This window comes from Scylla paramamosain, unplaced genomic scaffold (assembly GCF_035594125.1).
Source record: "Scylla paramamosain isolate STU-SP2022 unplaced genomic scaffold, ASM3559412v1 Contig19, whole genome shotgun sequence".
NCBI classification, from domain to species: domain Eukaryota; kingdom Metazoa; phylum Arthropoda; class Malacostraca; order Decapoda; family Portunidae; genus Scylla; species Scylla paramamosain.
Window position 1 is genome coordinate 361,013 of NW_026973684.1, and position 22,509 is coordinate 383,521.

The 22,509-nt window shown below is 42.3% G+C and overlaps 1 long non-coding RNA gene across 1 annotated transcript; it reads left to right on the top strand.

Moving 5' to 3' along the window:
- The first annotated feature begins 308 nt into the window (after positions 1-308).
- On the top strand, positions 309-21,065 carry LOC135097434 (uncharacterized). Its single transcript, XR_010265696.1, has 3 exons — positions 309-399; positions 16,986-17,039; positions 20,530-21,065. It is a non-coding gene; the product is annotated as an uncharacterized LOC135097434 (long non-coding RNA).
- The last annotated feature ends 1,444 nt before the right edge of the window (positions 21,066-22,509 follow it).

A 22,509-nucleotide genomic window follows, 5' to 3' on the forward strand; every position in this document is an offset into this window, starting at 1 on the left:
GGTATCAGATCAGGGGATAGGATGAGGCTGTGCTTGTCTCACTGGTCGCCAGTCACGCGTTCGAACTGGGTACTTATATTCGAAAGGCATCAAAAGCTTTACACCATCTTAGAATCGTTTTGATCACGCAGATGCATGTTGGTGTAGACATAATTTTACTTGATGGAGAGAGAGAGAGAGAGAGAGAGAGAGAGAGAGAGAGAGAGAGAGAGAGAGAGAGAGTCACAGAGGTGTTTGTCAGATTCATAGATATGGATTCAGAGGTTCTGAGCTCAAGACTTTCCTAGCATCTGTCTGACGTCGGGTTGAAAGAGTGAGTGTGCGTGGCGACGCGGTTGCGGGTACACGTGTTAGTGTGTGGTTTGACTTCCTTCCTTCTCAACTCGTCTCATCGATAAAGTAAGTAGTGTTTGCTGTTACGAGAGAGAGAGAGTCCTAGGCTGGGCAGAGTCGTCTACTCACATGTGTAGTGCTGACGGAGACCTAGCAATCTGGCAAATATTCAGATAAAATTTTGTTGGTGATAAGGATGTTAAGAATCGTGTATGTGTGTGTGTGTGTGTGTGTGTGTGTGCGTCGGTCTATGATAATGACAGCCGAAATTAGTACTGGTATTGCGGTTCTCTCTCTCTCTCTCTCTCTCTCTCTCTCTCTCTCTCTCTCTCTCTCTCTCTCTCTCTCTCTCTCCAGACGTAGTAAAAGAGATGGTGATGTTATGCTCCGATTTTAGTTATTTTTTCCACATTTCTCACCAGACAAATATGTGACCTTTGACCTCCTCCTTCTCTGTGTTGCTGGAGGGAATAGTTTTATGGCTGCAAATAAGAATGTGCGTGTCAACTTCCCTTCTCGTGGAGGTTAGACATAAATCTGTTACATGTTCTTTGTCATAGATTAACAAAATGCGTAAATATTAAGCGTGGTCAATTAAATAAAAGCATTAAGTATTTTTCTTTTTGTTTTCTTTTATCTATCGTAATCTTAACTGTTTTCTTTTAATATAATTCGCTTTATTGTGTGAGTAAACACTGTCTTAACTTTTCACTTTGTTGAAGGAGAAGAAAAGCTAGAATCCGTTTTTATTTGTTCTGCTTCCTTCGTTTCATACGCTGGTCTGCTCTTTTTCTCATAATTCTTTTCGCCAGTAAACGAAAGTGTGCAGTTCTTTCTCTGGGAATTACGGAAAAGGGCAGTCTCTTTTCTCACAAAGGTTTTCGACCCGCTTCTTGTCTCGCTGCCGACCACTCGTCCCCTCAGCTGAACACAGGTGACTGTTTTTTTCTTAACGTCCACACCGCCACGACAAACTTGCTACATAGACACAAGGCGCCTTTTCTGTTGCGGCGAGGCGTTCCGACGTGCCAGTCAGCCGCGGGAGTTCACACACGCCCCGCCACGATTCTGCATATTTATAGGAGCACTGGTACTCGCAAACTGTGGACTGTGATGGAGACTGAGAGTCACTAAGGTTCCGTCACTAGTAAAATATAAGATAATAATTCTCTCTCTCTCTCTCTCTCTCTCTCTCTCTCTCTCTCTCTCTCTCTCTCTCTCTCTCTCTCTCTCCACACAAACACACTTGCTGGAGTCATGTGTCGTTGGCAGCAGATCGAGACTCGTTTGGTTGTTTCGCTGGCTTTTTACTAGCGGGACCCGCGCGCTCCACGTGGTCATGTTTCATTAAATTGTGCACGGTCATGTCCCACTACACTGATAACGAGCCGCGTCTGGCACTCACAAATTTGAAGCCACGATTGACAAATGGTGCGAGAGCCAACCAGCACGTCCATCTCGCCAGGCTGGGAGTGACGGACCGGCTGATTTGGGTTTAGGTAGGATTATATTTTGTTTATGGTTTTAAAGGTGTTTTTATTTATCTTTTTTGGTTGGGGGGGTGGTTGGTGGTGGGGAGGGAGGGCTCAGGTGGTTTTGCAGTATTTGTGTATATTTGTGTATTGTGGGAATGAGTGTTTGTTGGATCTGTGTGTGGGATTTAACACAGCACATACTTTCGCATCTACACACACACACACACACACACACACACACACACACACACACACACACACACACACACACACACACACACTTACATACAATATAAAACGGTGGTAATCAATAGATTTCTTTAATTTCACAAGTTGCACAACACTATTTATTAGACTTTTATTTTTATGAACAGTGATAATTTACACTGCTCCATTTGTCACTACGTGTTCGGCAATTGCAATAATGGTAAACAGACAATAGGAGGCTGCGTCATAGCAATAATTATGATGAACGTATAACAAATATAGCGGCTTTTACCATCCCTGTACGTGATTACAAGCTAAACCATAAGAACAGTCTTTTAGGGGAACCGTGTCGACTAGGGAGTGGGAGCACATGAAACAGGGTCAGTGTTAAGTGTTTACGAGACAAGCAGGAGTTAATGGGGACAGGAATTGCCTTCATAGACCGTGAAAACCTTTCCCTCCCCTGCTCCCATTATCTCTCCTCTGACATATCATCCCCTGCTTTTCCTCTCCCTCCTTCCCTAACCTACTCGTTACTCACTTGTCAACATCCTCCCTCGTTTCTCCTTCATTTCCTTACCTACTCTCACCCTATCCTCTCCCATCTTCCCGTCACTCCTCCTCCTCCTCCTCCTCTTGCCGTTCCCTCAACCACACGTACTGTGGTCTTTGATAATCTTTGTAATTTCTATTTTGCATACCTTACGAAATTCCTTCTTTTGAGGGGAGGGAAGGAGGTGGAGAGAAGGAAGTCAGGATGAGAGGATGAGATGAGGAGAGATAATCAACTAGGGAGGAAGTGTTTGTGAAGGAGACGTGTGTGTGTGTGTGTGTGTGTGTGTGTGTGTGTGTGTGTGTGTGTGTGTGTGTGTGTGTGTGTGTAAAAGGGAACTCCTAACTAGGGCAACAAAAAGGCTATGAAAAAATGCCAACTGAAGGTGCCAGTTCCTCTCACTCACTCAAAACGGTTATCCAAAAGTTGTGTGTGTGTGTGTGTGTGTGTGTGTGTGTGTGTGTGTGTGTGTTTGTTCTGGTGACTCTTGCTTCTCCTCCGTCACTTCCTCTTGACAAATTCAGTACTGTACTGAGGGCGAGGCGAGGATTGCACACACACACACACACTGACAAGGAAAATATCATCCACACCGCCCATCACCATACATCACACATCACATCCATCACCACTTGTCACCACCTCGACGCTCACCACCACCACCACCACCACCACCACAGCACAAGGACATAGGGCTAAGCTGCAAGAAACCGTCAAGTCTACTCGTGGCATTTCTATCTATCATCCTCATTCATAAATTTGTCGTAATGACTCAACACTATAATGAAAACCTGATTACTGAGTCTATCCCATTCTTCTACCGCTATTTGTAAGCCAGTTCCATCCTATATCTGTTTTAAATCGAACTTTATCAAGCTAGAACCCGTTATTTTTTGTCCTATTTTGATTATTGCCCCTAAGAACTTTGCTTATATCGTCATTGTTACATCCCGTATACCACAAACATGGCAGGTTCACTACAGAAGCAACGGTGTTTATAGACCAATGAAAAGTAATATCTGTAAACTTAACCATTGCTATAAGTTTCATTTTGCTTCCTTGCCTCCCACGGGCGCCCTGTATCTGGCTGGCACGGTGGCGGCGGCAGTAACTCTTGAAGTGGAGGGAGGGCGTCCGCGGCTGTGAGTGCCAATTTATGGGATAAGTAGCGTGCTCCTGTGACCCTCGTGCGGTGCATCTCTTTCACTGGCGAGGCTGCTGGCTTGGCGCTGTTTCATTCCACCCACTTGTGCAAATATTAGGACAATGCGTCAGGTTTCAAGGTATTTATTTATTTATTTTTTTTTCAAGGATGTCTTGGTGTTTTTTTTTTAATTCATTTATTTGTTATTTTATTTCTGTGTAAAAATGTAATTTACGGCAGTGCTGTTGTGATGCTTATCTATCACCAAAGTTTACATACTACTGTTGATGTTGTTGTTGTTGTTGTTGTTGTTGCTGTTGTCTTTATCATAATCATCATCGCCACCACCACCATCACCACCCATACTCCATCCACCCACCTACCAAAACCACCCTCTCTTCCCACCCACCCACCCACACGTTAGAGGGACATGTACCTCACAACTCAGAGGGTGAGGTTTGTGTTGCATGTCAGAGTTCCAGAGATGAGTGATGCCGCTGTACGTGTGTAAATACTGATTGATACGACTGTCATCGATACCAGTCCTCGCCGCTGCCTGCCCTCCAATCCTCACACACACACACACACACACACACACACACACACACACACACACACACACACACACACACACACACACACACACACACACATATACATGTAAATAGTTTTGTTACTCCTAAAGATTTAAGCGTTTTCTAATAGTGACTTGTGGGATGGAGGGACTATTGTAAAGTTAGTATATCCTTTTGTGTGTGCCTTGCGGGATGGAAGTGAACCTGGCAAATATATACATTACTACACACACACACACACACACACACACACTCACACACACACACACACACACACACACACACACACACACACACACACACACACACACACACAGGTTATATTTATTTTATCACAAGTCAATATGAAGGTCAAACATTTACCGTTGACATGAATTAAATTTTTATAAGTGCATTAATGTATAATACCTTTGTTCGTGCTAGCTGAGATCGAACACTGATGTTACTTACGAACGTGGAAACCAAACAACAAAAGGGTCACGGAGGTTTAAGGTCGAGGGTTGTAAGGAAGGGAACGAGGAGACTGCAAAAGACTGTGTCCTCAAACAATCTAAGCGCCAAATCTTAACAACAACATCTTCAATGGCTCCAGTGGAAGTGATTTTAGTGATTGTTTAGCGGATGTACTCGATATTATAGAAGGTTTTGATGATTTTAGTAATGGTTCTTATATCTCTCTCAATTCCACCTCTCCACCTAAGCCCCCTGTAGTGAAATCCAAGTGTAACAACTGCCTTAGTGATAAACAGCGTAATAGTATCATTATTATCAAAATGTTCCGCACGTATGTAACAGCATCCTTTTCCGCGTCCTCTGCTTCCTGCTTTGCCTTCTGCTTCCTTCAGGCGCGCCGTCAGGAGAGTGTGGGGTGCGTGGTGGCATTATCTGCGCCGCGAGGAGGAGAAACTTTTTACAGAAGTCTGCAAATCCCTGGCGTGCGTCAAGCCTCCTCCATCCCTCACTCGTCACTTCCCGAGCCCAGGCCTTGCCTCGCCACTACCACCACCACCACCACCACCACCACCACACCCTCCTTACCTGTGTCGCCTCAGTGGTGTTTATATATTTATTCTTATATATAAACTCTCTCTCTCTCTCTCTCTCTCTCTCTCTCTCTCTCTCTCTCTCTCTCTCTCTCTCTCTCTCTCTCATACATGCATATATTATAAAAGCAGAAATATAATTAAGTACTAATTAGGTGTCGTGTTCGTTAAACTCTGAAAAAAAAAGTAAAATGTTTATCTCGTTTATTTTGTACCAGCGGGCTGCAAGAATGCCACTGTCATGCTAATTCATAAATATGAAAAATAAATATTAAAGAATTATAAAAAAAAAATTAGAGACATTAAGAAAATTAAACTGTCCGAAAGTTTTTTTTTTTTTCATCTTTTTGTTTCAGCTTATTTTCCAAGTTTACAAATATACGTAGTAAGCGTGGAGGTATTTTGTTCGTGAAGGGACCGCTAGGCTGAGACGCACATCTCACCTGATGCTTCTCAGGGAGGCTGGCTCAGGATAGAAAAATGGGTGAGAGAGGAAAAAGAAGAAGAATAAGAAGAAAAAAAAGAAGAAGAAAAAAGAAGGAGGAGGAGAAGGAGGAGGAGGATAAGAATAAGAATAAAAAGAAGAAGAGAAAGGAGAAGAAGAAAAAGAAAAGAAAAAAAGGAGAAGCAAAAAAAAGAAAAAAAGTAAAAGAAGACGAAGAACAAGAAAAGAAAACACCCCATTCCACTTGCAGAAATTGAAAAAAAAATCGAAAGAAAAAAAAAAGATAATCAACAAGACACAAACACAGGAACGCCTCACGCAACAAACAAGATTGCAAAAAAAGAAAAAAATAAATAAAAAATAAATAAAAAGAAAACCTGCCTTTGAGAGTGACGTAAGATCTCACAAACTCAGGGGAAGACCAAGAGGAGATAAAAGATTGCATTGCCATTATGAACACACACACACACACACACACACACACACACACACACACACACACACACACACACACACACGCACACGGCTTAGTGACAGGCCGGAACAGCAAAAGGGAAGGCAGAGCGGACAGGAAAGGAAATGAAAGCACAAGATTAGTCAGTTCCCGCGGCGACTTAGCTGGGAGATAAGTAGTGAAAGTTAAGGAAGGTTTTGATCCTTAGAGGGGAATGAAGTTATGGATATATATATGTACAATTGATGGCTGACTCTCTCTCTCTCTCTCTCTCTCTCTCTCTCTCTCTCTCTCTCTCTCTCTCTCTCTCTCTCTCTCTCTCTCTCTCTCTCTCTGCCTTTATCAATAGAATAAATACCACTTGTTAATTATTATTCTTCCGTTGCGTTCCTCCTCTTCTTCTTTCTCTTCATCCTCTTCTTTCTCTTCCTCCTCTTTCTTTACTCCTCTGCCTCAATCTCCTCTTCCTTTTTGTCCTCTCCTACTTTTCTTCCCTTTTCTCCATACCTCATCCTCCTCTGTCTCTATCTCTTCCTCCTGTTTCTCCATCCTTATCTCCTCTTTCTCTCCTCCCCCTCCGTTCTCACTATCCTCCTCCTCTTTCATCCTCGCTAGGTGGAGGTACAAGAACAGAACAGTGGAAAGAATTAATACTTTTTTTCTCTCCTGTATGTACAGCAAATAACGCCTCCTGTACCACTGCAAGTCTCGTCAAGTTGTGTTTTTCTTTTTTTTTCTTTTTTTACGTGTATAAGTTCGTGTTCTCCTCTTCTTCCTCCTTTTCCTCATTCTTGTTTCTCTGGTTGTCTTCTTGTCGTTCTCGTTTTTCTCGTCCTTGTCCTTGTTCTCTTTCCCTTCGTGTTCTTCTTTCTTGTTGTTGTCGTCGTCTTTTTCCTCCTTGCTTTTCGTGTTCTTCTCCTCGTCTTCCTTGTCTTTGTTCTTCTCATTCTCGTCCTCTTTCTTGTCTCCCTCGTCTTTTTTTTTTTTCTTCGTCATCGTCGTCTTCCTCATCCTCTTGGTTCAGTATGTCTTATATTTTTCGCTTCTCCACCGTACACTACTGTCTTCATTATCACATTTTCATTACTACGTATTATCTCGTCTCGCTTTTTTGCCTCGCTATCTTCGTATCCTCACTTCTCGAATTTGTTGCCTCTTACATTTCTATCATAATTTCTTTGCTAACTTCACGTAAAATTTTTTTAGGGGGGAGGGTATTTTTTTGTACTCAGCTGCCTTCATGCATTCCGTCTGTCCTCTCTTCTCCTCTTTTCCTCATCCCTCTTCTCTCTCTCTCTTTCGTGCTCCCTCAACCTCCTCGTCCCCATCCTCTTCTCTCCCCATTCCCTCCCACCCCAGACCACTCTTCATTACCCGTAATGCCGTTTTCTCTTCCTCTCTTGCTCTCGTCCTCCAATTTATAGTCGTGTTCCTCCAAACATTTCTTCCTCCCGCCTGTCTTAAGTTTTGTCGATGGGTCTTCCAGAGTGGAATTTTGCTCAGAGACAGGCGACGCCGAGCAACCTGAACTTTCATCATCACTAATTTCGTATGTGAGAAACAAACGTAATTGTGTGTGTGTGTGTGTGTGTGTGTGTGTGTGTGTGTGTGTGTGTGTGTGTGTGTGTCTGGTCTAGGTTAACGTGTGTGTATGTAAGTACATGACCTTTGGAAAACTATCATATTATTACTACTATTATGATTGCTGTTCAAGTGGTAAAACGAGGGTGACTTAAGTAAAATTTTCAGGATCAGTAATCAGGAGAGAACAGGCTAGAAAAGTTAGATTAAAAAGAAAAAAAAAAATACATAGGAAGGAATCAGTTCTCGAAAGGAGTGGTAGACGAATGGGAGGGTCTCTTTAATCAGGTTGTTTGTGCTGAGTCATTAAGGAGCTTTGACAGAAGATAGGGCAGATTCATGCATGGGGATGATGGGTGGAAATAGATACGTTTTGCACAGTGACTGCCACGTGTAGGTCTGATTACTTCTTGCAGCTTCCTTTACTTTCTTATGCTCTTATGTTCTTATGATGATTGCTGTCTGGGAAAGTGAAGTCAGAAATATCGAGAAGAAAAGGAAAAAGAATCGTAATGAGAAAATTACAGTGAGGAAATATATTAGTATCCCTGATGGAACTGAACACCACTTTTTCTGTTCCTTCTCCTCCTCCTCCTCCTCCTCCTTCTCCTCCTTCTCCTCCTCTGCTTTTTCTTTTTCTTCTCTTACCTTTCTCATTGACTTTCTTTTCTTTTTTCGTTCGTTCTTTCTCACTTTCCTTCAACTTTCCTTCTTGTAGTGTTGGTCCTTAACATATGTTCAGAGAGAGAGAGAGAGAGAGAGAGAGAGAGAGAGAGAGAGAGAGAGAGAGAGAGAGAGAGAGAGAGAGAGAGAGAGTTCACTGGAGGCTGTAGAAAAGAAAAAAAAAGGAGATGAAAGGAGGGAAAAACTCACGCATATAGAAAATAGAAGAAGAAAAGTTAAGAGGACGTGAAAGAGGACTGGAGATTGGAGATACGGAGAGAGAGAGAGAGAGAGAGAGAGAGAGAGAGAGAGAGAGAGAGAGAGAGAGAGAGAGAGAGAGAGAGAGAGAGGAAATGGAATAGGACATACAAAGTGAGGGTGGAATATGTTGGAAAAGGAAGGAGGGAAGAAAGGAAAAAAAAAAGAAAATAGGGAGGGAAGCAAGAGAAGGAAGGAAGGAAGGAAGGAAGGAAGGAAGAAAAGAGGGAGAGAGTTGAGGAATTGAAGGAAGGAAGAAAGAGAAGGGTTAAGTGATGGCTACAGTAGTAGTAGTAGTAGTAGTAGTACTATAGTATTTCAAACTCACGATGACCCACCAGGTGTTGGTCGCTTCAAGGAGCGGCGGTGCCAAATCTAACCCACCCCCTCAGAAAACGGAGACAACCGTTCTCTTTATTTGCATGTATGACTTTGTTATAAGAATCAAGACACCCACACGTGCTTATAAGAGAGAATGAAACTCTGATATTTATTTTTCCTGATATGTTTAAGTGATATATATGATGGAATACAAAAGTATAACAAATATTTTGTATTGATATGTGTGTTTTCGCAGCTGGACTGCAACGCATTATTTAAAAATGATTGATTGAGAAGAGACTTTCTTTCCACACCACCACTGAGGTAAAAGTCCATAGGCGCGTCTTTTTTAACGAGGTGTCCCCAGGAGGCCTAATCCTCCCGTTAGATTCTGGGTCGGGAGCAGGTGGCAACGTCAACTGACCTGATATGCCACATTTTTTCATGAAGTATCTTCTTTTCTTTATATATATAACAATTATTCATATCACTTACTATCTAATGCAAAAATCAAAAGGTATTTAGAACATTTCATGCTAATATACCCTGGTTAGTGGACAGTTACCAGTTTATAGTGAATGTTTGGTTCAATATGTGGCAATAAAGCGGACAACACCTGGTGGGTCATCGTGAGTTTGAAATACTATAGTAGTAGTAGTAGTAGCAGTAGTAGCAGCAACAACAGCAGTATGAAGGGAAGCAAAGAAGGAAGGAACCTGAAGAAGGAAGAAAGGGAGGGGGGTCGTGAGGTGGCTGCCGTAGTAGTAATAGTAGTAGTAGTAGTAGTAGTAGTAGTAGTAGCAGTAGTAGCAGCAACAACAGCAGTATGAAGGGAAGCAAAGCAGGAAGGAACCTGAAGAAGGAAGAAAGGGAGGGGGTCGTGAGGTGGCTGCCGTAGTAGTAATAGTAGTAGTAGTAGTAGTAGTAGTAGTAGTAGTAGTAGTAGTAGTAGCAATAATAGCAGCAACAGCAGCAGTAGCAGAATGGTCTGTCAACTTAATTTCCAAGAAGGAGGTGACTTTCATCCATTTGAAGAATAAATAGTGTGAAATAGAGTATTGTACCGTATCTCTAGCATACTTCCACGAACAGCTTCACGTTGCCTTCCGCAGTATTGAGTCCATTATCTCTGTTCCATTGTCAACACTTGCCGCTAGTTCTTCGGGTTCGCTCTCAAGTCGGTTGGTGAGGGACAGTCCTTCATTTCACTCCTTCCCGTGCTATGTTAGTGAAGGTACGTTATGATTTGACACTCTCTCTCTCTCTCTCTCTCTCTCTCTCTCTCTCTCTCTCTCTCTCTCTCTCTCTCTCTCTCTCTCTCCCAGTCAAAAATTTGTCTCGAGTTCTCGGTTTTTAAAAGGAAAATTAAGAAAAGGGGACAGTTTTTTCTTTCCAACTGTTCCAGAAGGATGAAAAAAAAAAAAAAAAAAGAGAAGAGAATACATATTCAGTTTGGTTTGTGAAGGTTACGCTGTTATAACTGGCACTGTATAGACTCCCTAGCAATTCTTCATTTTTTGTCTGCAGAGATCATTCACAACAAAGCCTTGATGTCGGAGAATGCTGCCTGAGGATTTTTTTTTTTCACATTATAATTATTAGTATAATTATTAGTATTAAACAAAACCAAAGAAATAAAACATCAAGCCACTGTGTATTCGTGAAATGACAAAAACACTCAATTGAGATCCATAACATTCAACAGTCGAGTGGGTGGCGGGGCAGAGTAACGCGTCGCTTGAGTAACGGCGCCACACATCATCTGGAAGTATATACGATCACGCATGTCCAGTGTTGTGCGATGATTAAGTGAGAGTGACGAACACCGGCGCTGTGTTGTCGTCTTGTGCCAGAAGCGAAGACTCCTGCCTTGATTTATGGAGACTTGGCATGACGGGTACATGAAAAAGGATCGTTAAATGTTAAGAATCTGAAGTTTGTGACATACTCATCAACAGAAATACCCTCCCACATGCCGGATCTAAAAAAAATGTCAAGTTAGAGTTGCAAGTGTGTGTGTGTGTGTGTGTGTGTGTGTGTGTGTGTGTGTGTGTGTGTGTGTGTGTGTGTGTGTACGCAGGCGCCTAGTTGAAAGGAAGTGAATGTTTAACCAGAAATACAAACATGTACAATACTGGTGCATATTCCATGAGAGCAGACAACTTGACTCATGAATACTTTACTTGGAAAGAAGGCGAGGAGACACAGCAGGAGAGGACCCAACTGACAGTAATACACGGAGAAACCAGGAATTAGATTGGCTTTGTCTGCCGTGAAAGCCGAAACGCTCTGATGGATATAACTACATTGCATACATTGAAGTCCCAGCGAGCGGCGGCGATGGTGCGGCGTCACGACAGTTGCGTTCTGTGGCCAGCTTCGGAGTATTTGCGGGGGTCGTCCGTCTGTCAACCCCATCGTAAATTCAAGACTCGTTTTAGCCAGTAAGGGAACGTCGTGTGCGCTTTGAGTCAAACTATTGTGTTTCTTGGCTGCAGTGTGTATGTTTAACATTATTTGCGCTGGACTTTACTTGGCACACTGTCTATGTGGGGATTACTGTTGTGAGGAGCTTTAACGTTATCGAATTCATTTGCTCCCGCAGTCAAAAGCATGAATCAAAAAGTTAATCGTAGAGAGAGAGAGAGAGAGAGAGAGAGAGAGAGAGAGAGAGAGAGAGAGAGAGAGAGCAAAACGTTTCTAAATACAGCTCTAATATACAACCTATCCAGCCTCCCGTGGCTTGCACAATGCCTCTACACGATGGCACGCCTGGTCGCTCACCCCATACAGGTTAGGTAAAGGAGTTTTTTCTTTTGTTAAATTCCACTCGATCGGGTCCGAGCCACGTAGCACGATAGACTCTGAAAAATGGAACTTATAATTCTGGGCTTTGTGCATAAGGATCTCGTGCCTCGTAAAGCAGCGCGGCGGGTGAAGGGGCTGATGGTTCCAGCAGAAGTTTATTGATCTCCTCGTCTGAAGTTCCGCCTTCCTTATGACCTCAGTGGCGACGGCGTTTGGTGGTCGAGTGGAGTGTGAGGACCGCTGAGGCAGCATTGCTCGGCCCTCTGCTGTCACACTTTTTGTTTTCTCCATTTCTCTTCTTATGTCGAGTGGAGGCTGGCCAAGAGAATAAAAACACAAAGATAGCTGGAAAAAGAACAGGGAAAGGCTACTTAACTGATATTTCTACACAAAACTGAGTAACAATTGGTCTCATTTTGGTTTGTTAGTTGTGTTTAGGTGTTTTGACTTTCTTACAGTACCAAGCTTATTTCGTACCAGTCCAGATCTGCGCTTTTTATGTCAAGTATATATAAAAATAACTTAATTTTTTTTTTATTGAAGTAGATTCTGGAAAGGGCCACTTAATTAATACCTTCCTGTAAACCTGAGTATAAATCGACCTTAATTTCGTTTGTTAGTTTACCTTTGGTGTTTTGACGCCCTTACGGCACTAAACTTTCTCTCTCGTGCCATCCCAGGTAGTTATAAAAGCTTTTCTGACAAGTATATACAAAATAATTGCTTTGTTACTGAGAGAGTCTAAAATATGCAAAGTCAGCGTTAGCGTGCGATAGATTGACGGTTATGAGTCATTATTTTCGCCTCTCTTTGACCAATCGTGTCCTGACGTGTATTGGAGACACCTGCGCCAGTGGCCGTCACCTGCTGCCTCCCGTCTCATTTTCCGTGAACCTTCCTTTATTTTCCTTCCTGTTTTTCGATGCCGTGCTGATTGTGAATGAGATATGATGAAAATGTGGTTTATTTATTTATTTTTTTAAGATTGTTTTTTTTTTTTTGACTGATTTTATGCCGAGTATCAGCGAGGTATAATGAAAAGCATGTTCTATTTTTTTTTATTTTTTATTTTTTAAAGGTAATTTGTGGGGGTTACACGGGCACAGAATTATATACTGTATTCTTGCGTGTATGGAAGTCTTTGTACAAGCGCTTCCGTATCTAAATTGATCATTTTAATTATATTTTCTTTTAGTTATTTATTCATTTATTTTTTTCCATTTCTCTGAGCTGCCAATTAGCGAGTTTTCTTCCCATTTTTGTGTCCTTAGCTGGCATCCTTCACCCATAAAACAACACAAGAAGAAGAAGAAGAAGAAAAAAAAAAAGAAAAGAAAAGAAAAAAAGAAAACGAAAAATGAACCACAAACTTCATTCAGGCACTTAGCAAATGCTATATACTCTCTCCTGATATGAAAGAAGAAAGATCCCGTAAAAATAACGAGAAACTTTACAACAAAAACATATGGGCGGTGGAACAGGACCCGTGTGTGTGTGTGTGTGTGTGTGTGTGTGTGTGTGTGTGTGTGTATCCGTAAAGGAGACACATCGTAGGCAAGTCCCAAAATCAGCCGGGGAATTGTCAGCACGAAGGTCTTCACGAGGCTCATGATCGAGAGGACGAGAGTGGCTGTGTGTCTGTAGGTTACAGCCTCAAGTGTTTAATTATTCAGTCGCTTGTTCTTGTATTTGTTCACCGCTGTGGTAGCTCGTGGCTGGCAAGTTTTGAAGCGGCAGGCGAGGCTGTTTGAGTTGGTAGAGAGAGAGAGAGAGAGAGAGAGAGAGAGAGAGAGAGAGAGAGAGAGAGAGAGAGAGAGAGAGAGAGAGAGAGATTCTGCTCTTGACGTCTTCTCTCTCAGTGGAGGCGGTGAGCACCCTTGGCTAGGCGCGGAGAAGGGAAGGGAGGAGATGAGATGCTTTCCTCCTGCTGCCTCTCCCCGTCTCTCTCCGTCCTTCATAGCACATTCCGCGAGTTTATTTAAAAGGAATTTGTACGTGGCCATTATAAATTCCCTTCCGCCACTATGTAAGATGCGATGTAGTTAATGAAATACGTTTTTAGTGTACTTTGTGTGTGTGTGTGTGTGTGTGTGTGTGTGTGTGTGTGTGTGTGTGTGTGTGTGTGTGTGTGTGTGTGTGTGTGTGTGTATCCCCCACCACACAGAAGAGGAAGCATATACGAGGTGGCATCTTCAATTAGCAGGCGTAGATGAAAAAAAATTCTCACACACACTCAAGAGACATTAGTAAAAGGCTTTGGTGCAAGTGTGTGTGTGTGTTTTAATGTGTCTCTCTCAGCATACCCCCAAAGAAACACACACGAGGTGGCATCTTAAAAGTACGTGGATGGACTGAAACTTAAACACACATTTTCAAGAGCCATTAGTAAAAGTCTTTCCTGCAAGTCTGTTATCTGCACATTACACGTCCCAGCTGTCCAAATATGCGATGTAAACAAGCCATAGGAATAAAGAAGATGTATTGTATTAGCAGCTGAGGTCGATTGGAAGGTCCCCCCATCCCTGCGAGCTGTGTGAGGTGTCTGCAGTAATTTGTGTGGTGTTTTCTGAGGAAGGGACATCAGTCGAAGGACACACGCTAATGAATAATAATTGATAGGTCTGTTGTGTTCGCTAGTATCAATTTGCAGGGAAGCGTGGGAATAACGCACACACACACACACACTCTCTCTCTCTCTCTCTCTCTTTCTCTCTCTCTCTCTCTCTAAGTTGCAACAAACCTCATTGACCTCATTCTAACGTGCTTGAGTTGCCTTAGTCATCCAGGTTATATAAAAAAAATCATAACTGTCAACATTTACCTTCTTGACATTTGGAAATAAGCATTCTTTCGAGACACGCGATTTTAAGACATGAGAAGTTAGTAAATGCACGTGTAACTGTCCCTCCGTGGATATAAATGAAGGAGTTAAGGTTAAGAATTAAAACAACAGTGATGTAGTATCCGACCATGTGTTTGTCTACTCAAGGAAAGCAGTCACCCGCATCTTCCGTGTCTTTGTGTCATTACTCATGTGAGAGAGTGGAGCGAGGTCTCGTGATGCAGAATATTACATACACCATGTACAGGATCAGCGTGGTGGAAGACGGATAGGTGTAGGGACGCTGTACGCTGCCTGTCTTGACCTGGATACGTAATCCTCAGATTCCTGGACAGGTGCAGCAGGTATTCCACTGCTGAGTTAGGGATATGGTTTCATCCTCGTAGTTTATACACGTGCGCGTACACAGCAGGTCCCTAGATGGCTGGGCGACTTTCTTAATGCCAAAACTACCTTGACTTCACTCTAAGCGGCCTTGGAATCCGTATCGTGTTTTCCAGACGAATTCTTACAGAGGGAAGACTAGTATTAGATATTACTACCTTTTTTGTATTGTTCTAGCAAAAAAAGGAGTCTGAAAAAGATCTTGTGTTACTTTTACATACTGTGAGGAATGTGTAAGGATCAGAATATGAGATCCTTATTTCACTTGGATCACAGCAAACAAACTTTCTTGTCGACTTCATCTGACGTCAAAACACCCTCGACTTCACCCTAAGGATCCTTATCATGTGTTCCAGACAAATGCTTCACTTGGATCGCAGCAAACAGACTTCCTTATGGACTTCCCCTAAGGTTAAGACTTCACCGTGAGCTGCTCTGGGATCCAACGTTTCCCACACAAACTTTCTCGCATATCGTTCAAATGTTGCAGTGCACAATTCGTCCCGTTCGCTACTCCTCTGCTGTGAATTAAAGGTGACCGCTGCCGAGGACGAGTTTAACAAATGACAAAACACCGCTACGAACGCCCATCACACGCCCGCCACTCTTGCCTCCATCACGGGCTTACTGTCACGCCCTGGAGACGAAGACGCGGTGTAGGTCACGCCACTCTCCACATCACTACGCTGTCTAGCGATGAGTTTCGTGGAGTCTTGTACAAAAAGTGAGGAGTAAAATATTATAGTAGATATGATAAGCAAGCTCTTCCCTTTATCCTGCAATAAAGCACTGAGACAAAGACACTCAGTAAACAGCAGGATAAGTCAGGCGCGAACAGACGCATCCCTTCCTTCCGTCCACCGCGTCACTCGTAAACGTAAACAATAACTTTGCCAGCGTCTGTCACAAGAAAGGAACCTCCAGGGGTGTCTCCACTCTCGCAGCTACTCCTTCCCGACTTGCCCTTTGTGAAATCTTGATGTTCAAACGCCCCGCTCTTTCATTGGTCCGCCCGGGAGACATTGCAAGAATTTTCATTGAGTTGGTGATATCCTTGTGGGTTTTTATCAGTTCCTCCCTTCATGAAGCACGTGGTTTTGTATCTGCAGCGCCTAATTCTTTTTTTTTCTTGGTTATCTTTAGCCAAACTGTGCTCATGGCTTATATTAGAAAGACAGAGAGGGAAAGAACAAATTAATGTTTTCATGCATCTGTATATATCTGTATATATCATGTTTATGTATATATGTATCTGCATCTCTTTGTTAAATTGTCTTTAGCCAAACGGTGCTTACGGGTTATATTAGAGAGAGAGAGAGAGAGAGAGAGAGAGAGAGAGAGAGAGAGAGAGAGAGAGAGAGAGAGAGAGAGAGAGAGAGAGAGAGAGAGAGAGAATCAATATATCTGTGCACCTGTATACATCTCTTTCTGTGGCACTGGGATCTGTGGTGGCACTGATGACAGCCTAAAAATACTGGAAAAGGAACCTTCACATTCACTTTACGCTGGATCGAATTTGATTGTTATTTCTTCTCAGCTGTTTTTTCCACAAAGACCTCAATCCCACGCACGTTCCGAGGGAGTACACCCACTTTGCTGGAAACACTGGAGGCAACAATTGAAGTAATGGAATTTTTCTTGCATCCTCTCTCTTTCTTTCCTTCTCCCTCCCCTTCCCACACACACACACTCTCTCTCTCTCTCTCTCTCTCTCTCTCTCTCTCTCTCTCTCTCTCTCTCTCTCTCTCTCTCTCTCTCTCTCTGCTTACCTGCTTGCCCACTATCCAAGAATGTGCTTACCGTCACCTCACCATCATGTTCTTGTCAGCTTTATAATCAAATTTTCATTATTTTCAGAAACGTGTTCTCGTAATTTCTTATTTACGTCTCTTTTTTCAGGGAGCCTTGTGTCGCTGCCTGTGTGTCACGTCGTGGCTGGGAGTCACGTGAGGGGTGAGCAGACTTTACCAAATGTTCGTTGTTGCATCAGCAGTACAGTGTATGGCATGCATCACACTGTTATCGTCTTATAGTCTAAAAGTTGTAAGTGTTTAGGACCTGAGGCTGCGTGACTGCTGGGTACCGTGTATACATTGGCGCTGTTTGATCCAACACAATTTATGTAAGTCTCAATTTTGTTGCAAATAAGAGGGCATAACTTCATCACAAGATTCTCTCAGAGAAAAATATTTTTTTGATAATAAGAAACAGTGTGTATTATTCATATAGTCATAAATGTTTCACAAAGAATATAGTAAACAATATGTTATGGAAATTCAGTATTTCAGTGGAAAACAACATATCAATTGAAATAAGTTTTGAACCAGGAATGAAATGACGCGAGCATCATTATCAGCGGCATGAATGGCCAATAAGTCACGGCCCATTGGCCAGCACAGGGCGATGACTGTAAATAAGGACAAACAACAAAACTGCGCGTGGCCTTTACATCATGAACGCCAGGTGTAGAAAGGTCAGTCACCCCAGGCATTCAGGAGGGTCAACATTGCAACAGTCTCATGTGACGTACAGTTTTGGAGAACCACGCAGAAGTAATCTTGTACATCATCATAAAACTGTGATATTCAACGACCACATATTTAAAGAACTGATTGATTGACTGACTGGCGCCGCAACAACTGGCCACATTCACAAACAATGCTTCCATTGCGCATATTTTCAAAGGCAACAGAGATCATTAGTCGTGTTATCGAGAGTATTTCTCCTATTAATAACATAGAAATCTTGTTAATTTATCACTAAAACCATAAAAAAAAAAAATCTTAAACACCCGTGTGACTTCAACTAGAACCTTTTGAAAGTAATCGATGTTTCACAATAGTGCCTAACATGTCACAGCGCTGCACGTTAAAATACCAAAACACAAACAAACACAGGTCAAGAATAGAAACGTCTTGGGGACACACTCGATCACAGCAGATGGTGGTGTTTGAGGTGGCCAGGCATGGGGTCTAGTGACAGTAACATTTGATGGCTATATATAAGCCAGTCCCAAGCTTGGTCCATTAGGATTTACTCTTTATCCCAGTGCAGGATCATCTCTTACGCCACACAGAGCCTCGAGAAGCCTGTTGGTTCATATCTGTTTCGGAACCTTTAAGTTTCAGTCATTTGCTAATATGCTTAATTTCAATTTCTGTATATCCTGTCCACTTCACTCCTTCATTTCCATGGCGAGCAACGATTCATGTATTTTATTCAGTGTCTTAATCCTATATACTAATATCTCTAATCCTATAATATTATGAAATTTAGAGGCTTATAATGAACAAAGCTTCATAATCCTACACTTTCCAAACCATTCACATTTTTTATTCTAGTTTCCTTCCTTTCTATTGATAAAATTGTGAAGAGTCGCCCAGTTAATCACAGTTTCATTGGTTCTTTGCCTCACAAATCTTAGAAGAGGTGTGTCATGGCGCGTAAATAACTCCCTTGCCTTTGAGAAACCTTCGTGGGCGCTTTAAAAATCCATGAGGGACTTAGGAACGTGTAGGTGCATGTACGAGGAAAGACACACACATAGGATACATATTCCGATTGTAGTATTTGTTTGTCTACTCTCATATTTAGTTTTCACCGGTGCTGTTGTGAATATTGACTGAGCTTCCTTTACTCACCTCTCCTTTCCTCTCTCTCTCTCTCTCTCTCTCTCTCTCTCTCTCTCTCTCTCTCTCTCTCTCTCTCTCTCTCTCTCTCTCTCTTTTTCTTTCTTTCTTTCTTTATACTTTCATGCGCTCCCTCTTTTCTCTCTCTCCTTTCCTATTTTTCTTCTCTTCTCTCTACTTCTTTTCATTCTCCCTACTCTTTCTTTTTCTTCTTCTTTCCTCGTCTTCTTTTTCGTCTCATTTTTTTTCCTCCCTAGTGTTTTCTCCCCTGCTTTATCCTCCCCCTCCTTTCCTTCTCTTTTATTCTTTTCTCCTGTCATTTTTCGTCTTTTTTTAATTTTTTTCTTTCCTTTCTCTCTCTCTCTCTCTCTCTCTCTCTCTCTCTCTCTCTCTCTCTCTCTCTCTCTCTCTCTCTCTCTCTCTCTCTCTCTCTCTCTCTCTCTAACATATTTATATTTTGCGATATTTCATTTCACCAGTAATTCATTTTCCTTGATATATTTATTTATTTATTATTTATTTATTTATTTATTTATTTACTTATTCATTTATATATTTACTTATTTATTTTGACGAGCATTTAATTTTTCAGAATTTCATGGATGTACTTATTTATTTTATTATTTTTTTGACGTCAATCGGAAAACTGAAATCTCTTTTTGGCAACAAATAGTGAAGGGACGAGGAGAGGAAGGGCGAAAGGTCGGACTACCTGTGAGGTCATTCGGTAGTGTGACTTGGCAGGTGGAGGTGGAAGAGGTGGAGGTGGAGGTGTGCTGGTCGATGGATGTATTAGGGAAGAAGTTTAGAGGTGAAGGAGGTTGCGGAAGAGACTGTGTGGGATATGTAGAAAGACAAGAGAGAGCTAGCGACGACTGGTATGAAGTGAATCTCCTCCCTTGACATGTAACATCGATTTAATTTGGATTCTTCAGTCTTTCTCCTCTGTAAATGGAATAGACAAATGTTTATGTAGAAAGGAGGAAGGTAGCGACGACTGGTATGAAGTGAATCTCCTCTCTTGACCTCTAAAGTGTGTTTTTATTTGGATTACATCTGATTGCTCCCATTCCGTGGCGTTACCGTAAAACCGTGCCCGTGAATTCAATAATCGTAACATAGCTATGGAGGAGGCGTTACATTTTCAGAGAATTGCCTACCTGATGCATGGCGAACGCTTCAGGCTATACTGGCGTTAGGTTTGGTTCCTGTGTTTAGGAGGCTGACTCATCAACATAACAGTGCTTAACAGTTGGGGAGGTTAGAGAGACCGGGTGTTCATGGCACGGTTTTGGTGGCTGATTGAGTATATTGAAGGAGGGAAAGCAAAGTGAAATGAGAAAATATGCCTTAAACGTTAGGCATTTTATCCCGACCACTCTTAACAGGCTCTACTGGAAGCTCATGGGGTTTTCAAGGATGCTTTTAAGCTCCTAATGGTAGTTTAATAAGAATTTTACATTGTCAATAGGAATAAAACGCCCATGTAAACCTATATAACCATCTCTGTAGCTTTTATAATTAGTACTTGTAAAAACTCCTAGGGTTTTTAGAAAGAGTGTTATGGAAATGAGGTTTGGTTACATTACATCCAATCCTTCCCTGCTGTGCACTTGTAGTCTGCCTTTTCAAGTGTGTTTTCCCTCTCTCCGTGTCTCTTTTCCTTCCCAGTGGTAGCAGCAAGAATAGTTAAACTGCAAATGGTGATGATCGTAGTCAGAGGTGGTGGCGGCGGTGCATGGTACAGTAGTAATCGTGGGAGTGGTAATGATGGCAATGGTAATGATGGTGACGCCGCTTCCTCTTCCCTGCAGTACCGAGCATGGTGTGGCGGAGAATGTTGCTGCGTGCATCACATTGTAACCCACTTCCCGGAACACACTCATTCCCTCAGCGTTGCATTCACCTTTAACTGAACGAGTGCGTACACACACCGCCTGGGGGGAAAAAAATAAAGGAAGGAAACGAGGGAGTGAGGGAAAGAGGGAAACAAAAAACGCTCTACACAAAGGAAAAAAAAAAGAAAAAAGTTGAGCATTTGAATTAATCAAGTGAAAAAATTATACAACACGATTCTGACCAAAAGCAAAATCGAAAAAGAGGAGGAGGAGGAGCAGGAGAAAGAGCAAGAACAACAACAGCATGAAGAAGAACAACGTGAAGAAGAAGAAGAAGAAGAAGAAGAAGATGTAAAGAGCAAGGAAAGGAAATTCAAAGCAGTTACAAGTAGCGATTTATGTTCTCAATGTGAAAGTCCTATTGAGACTTTCCTGTTATTTGTAGTTAAGGATTTTCACACACACACACACACACACACACACACACACACACACACACACACACACACACACACACACACACACACACACCCATTCATCTCCACAAATACAGTGACACAAGCACAAAGAGACAAAGCGACTATGTTTACCAGTGAGGTGTGTAGGTTGACTAGTGCGTAACATCCACCAGTCGGCGGGAGCGACGCAGCCTCTTAGTAAATGTGTCAACCTTTCTTTTTTCTCTTTCTCTTCCTTTCTTTCTTTTACTTTGGTCAAAATAATTACCAAGAGAGAGAGAGAGAGAGAGAGAGAGATTACAGTAAATGCCTCCATATTATTGACTTTTAACAGTATTTGCGTGCTGAAAAAAGGAGAAAGGAGACTTAGGAATTTTTTGAACCAATGGCTAAGCAGTCTTTGTCAAAAAGATAGGTGACCAGTAACTTTTTTTTTTTTTTTTTGTGTGTGTGTGTGTGTGTGTGTGTGTGTGTGTGTGTGTGTGTGTGTGTGTGTGTGTGTGTGTGTGTGTGTGTGTTTTCTCATGTATTATTTCATTGAGAGAAAATTGCTTTTGTTCTGTTTTGTTGTGTGTGTGTGTGTGTGTGTGTGTGTGTGTGTGTGTGTGTGTGTGTGTGTGTGCGCGCGCGGGCAACCTTGGTCCCACTCACTTTTTAGTTAGGTCACTTTTGCTTCTTTCCTCGGCTTTTATGGAACCTCCGCACCGTCAGACCAAAGCAGACTTCCAGCAGCTGCGGGAAACATAGTGGCGGTCCCTCTCACCTCCTATATTTTGCTGGCCATTCGTTTCTTGTGTCCATACGCGCAGCCACACCCTCCTGACGGCTTTAAGGAGGAGGACGTAGAAAGGCCGCGCCCAGGTCCATAAACTGTATTTTCCTAAATCCCTCTGCCGGGTTTTGACGAGTTCATTAGAGTTAAGGACGTGAAAACTTAACAGGCTTCAAGGGATAGACTAAGAGTTATTTTCATGGATTTACAATGTTAATGAATTCGATTATCAATACGAAGTAATTATGCCTGCTATGTGTAATTGTGACTAGTTGTGAAGTAAAGAAATAGTTTCTTCACTGTTCTCGTCTTGATAAACTAGACTGAACGAAAACTAGTGGAATGCGTTGATTACTGAGACTGATGACTTAATATCCTCGAGAACTCATATTTGCTAGAAAGGCTACCTGCTTGATACGGGGGCACTTAACACAGTACTCACGCGTTGCTTCTCCACTGCATTAATTCTGTTACCCAAGGCTGTTTGTCGGGGCGAGAGGCGAGAAGAGCGGGGTGTTTTGAAAGCTTTGGTGTGTGTGTGTGTGTGTGTGTGTGTGTGTGTGTGTGTGTGTGTGTGTGTGTGTGGTGATTTTTCCTTTTCATTGGATATGTGTCGATGATATCTTCTGAGCTGAGATAAAACCTTGCTACGTGTGTGTGGGGGGGAGGCTGAATCAATGTTTTTATTATTGTTTGAATATCATTGCTCCTACTGCTGCTGCTCCT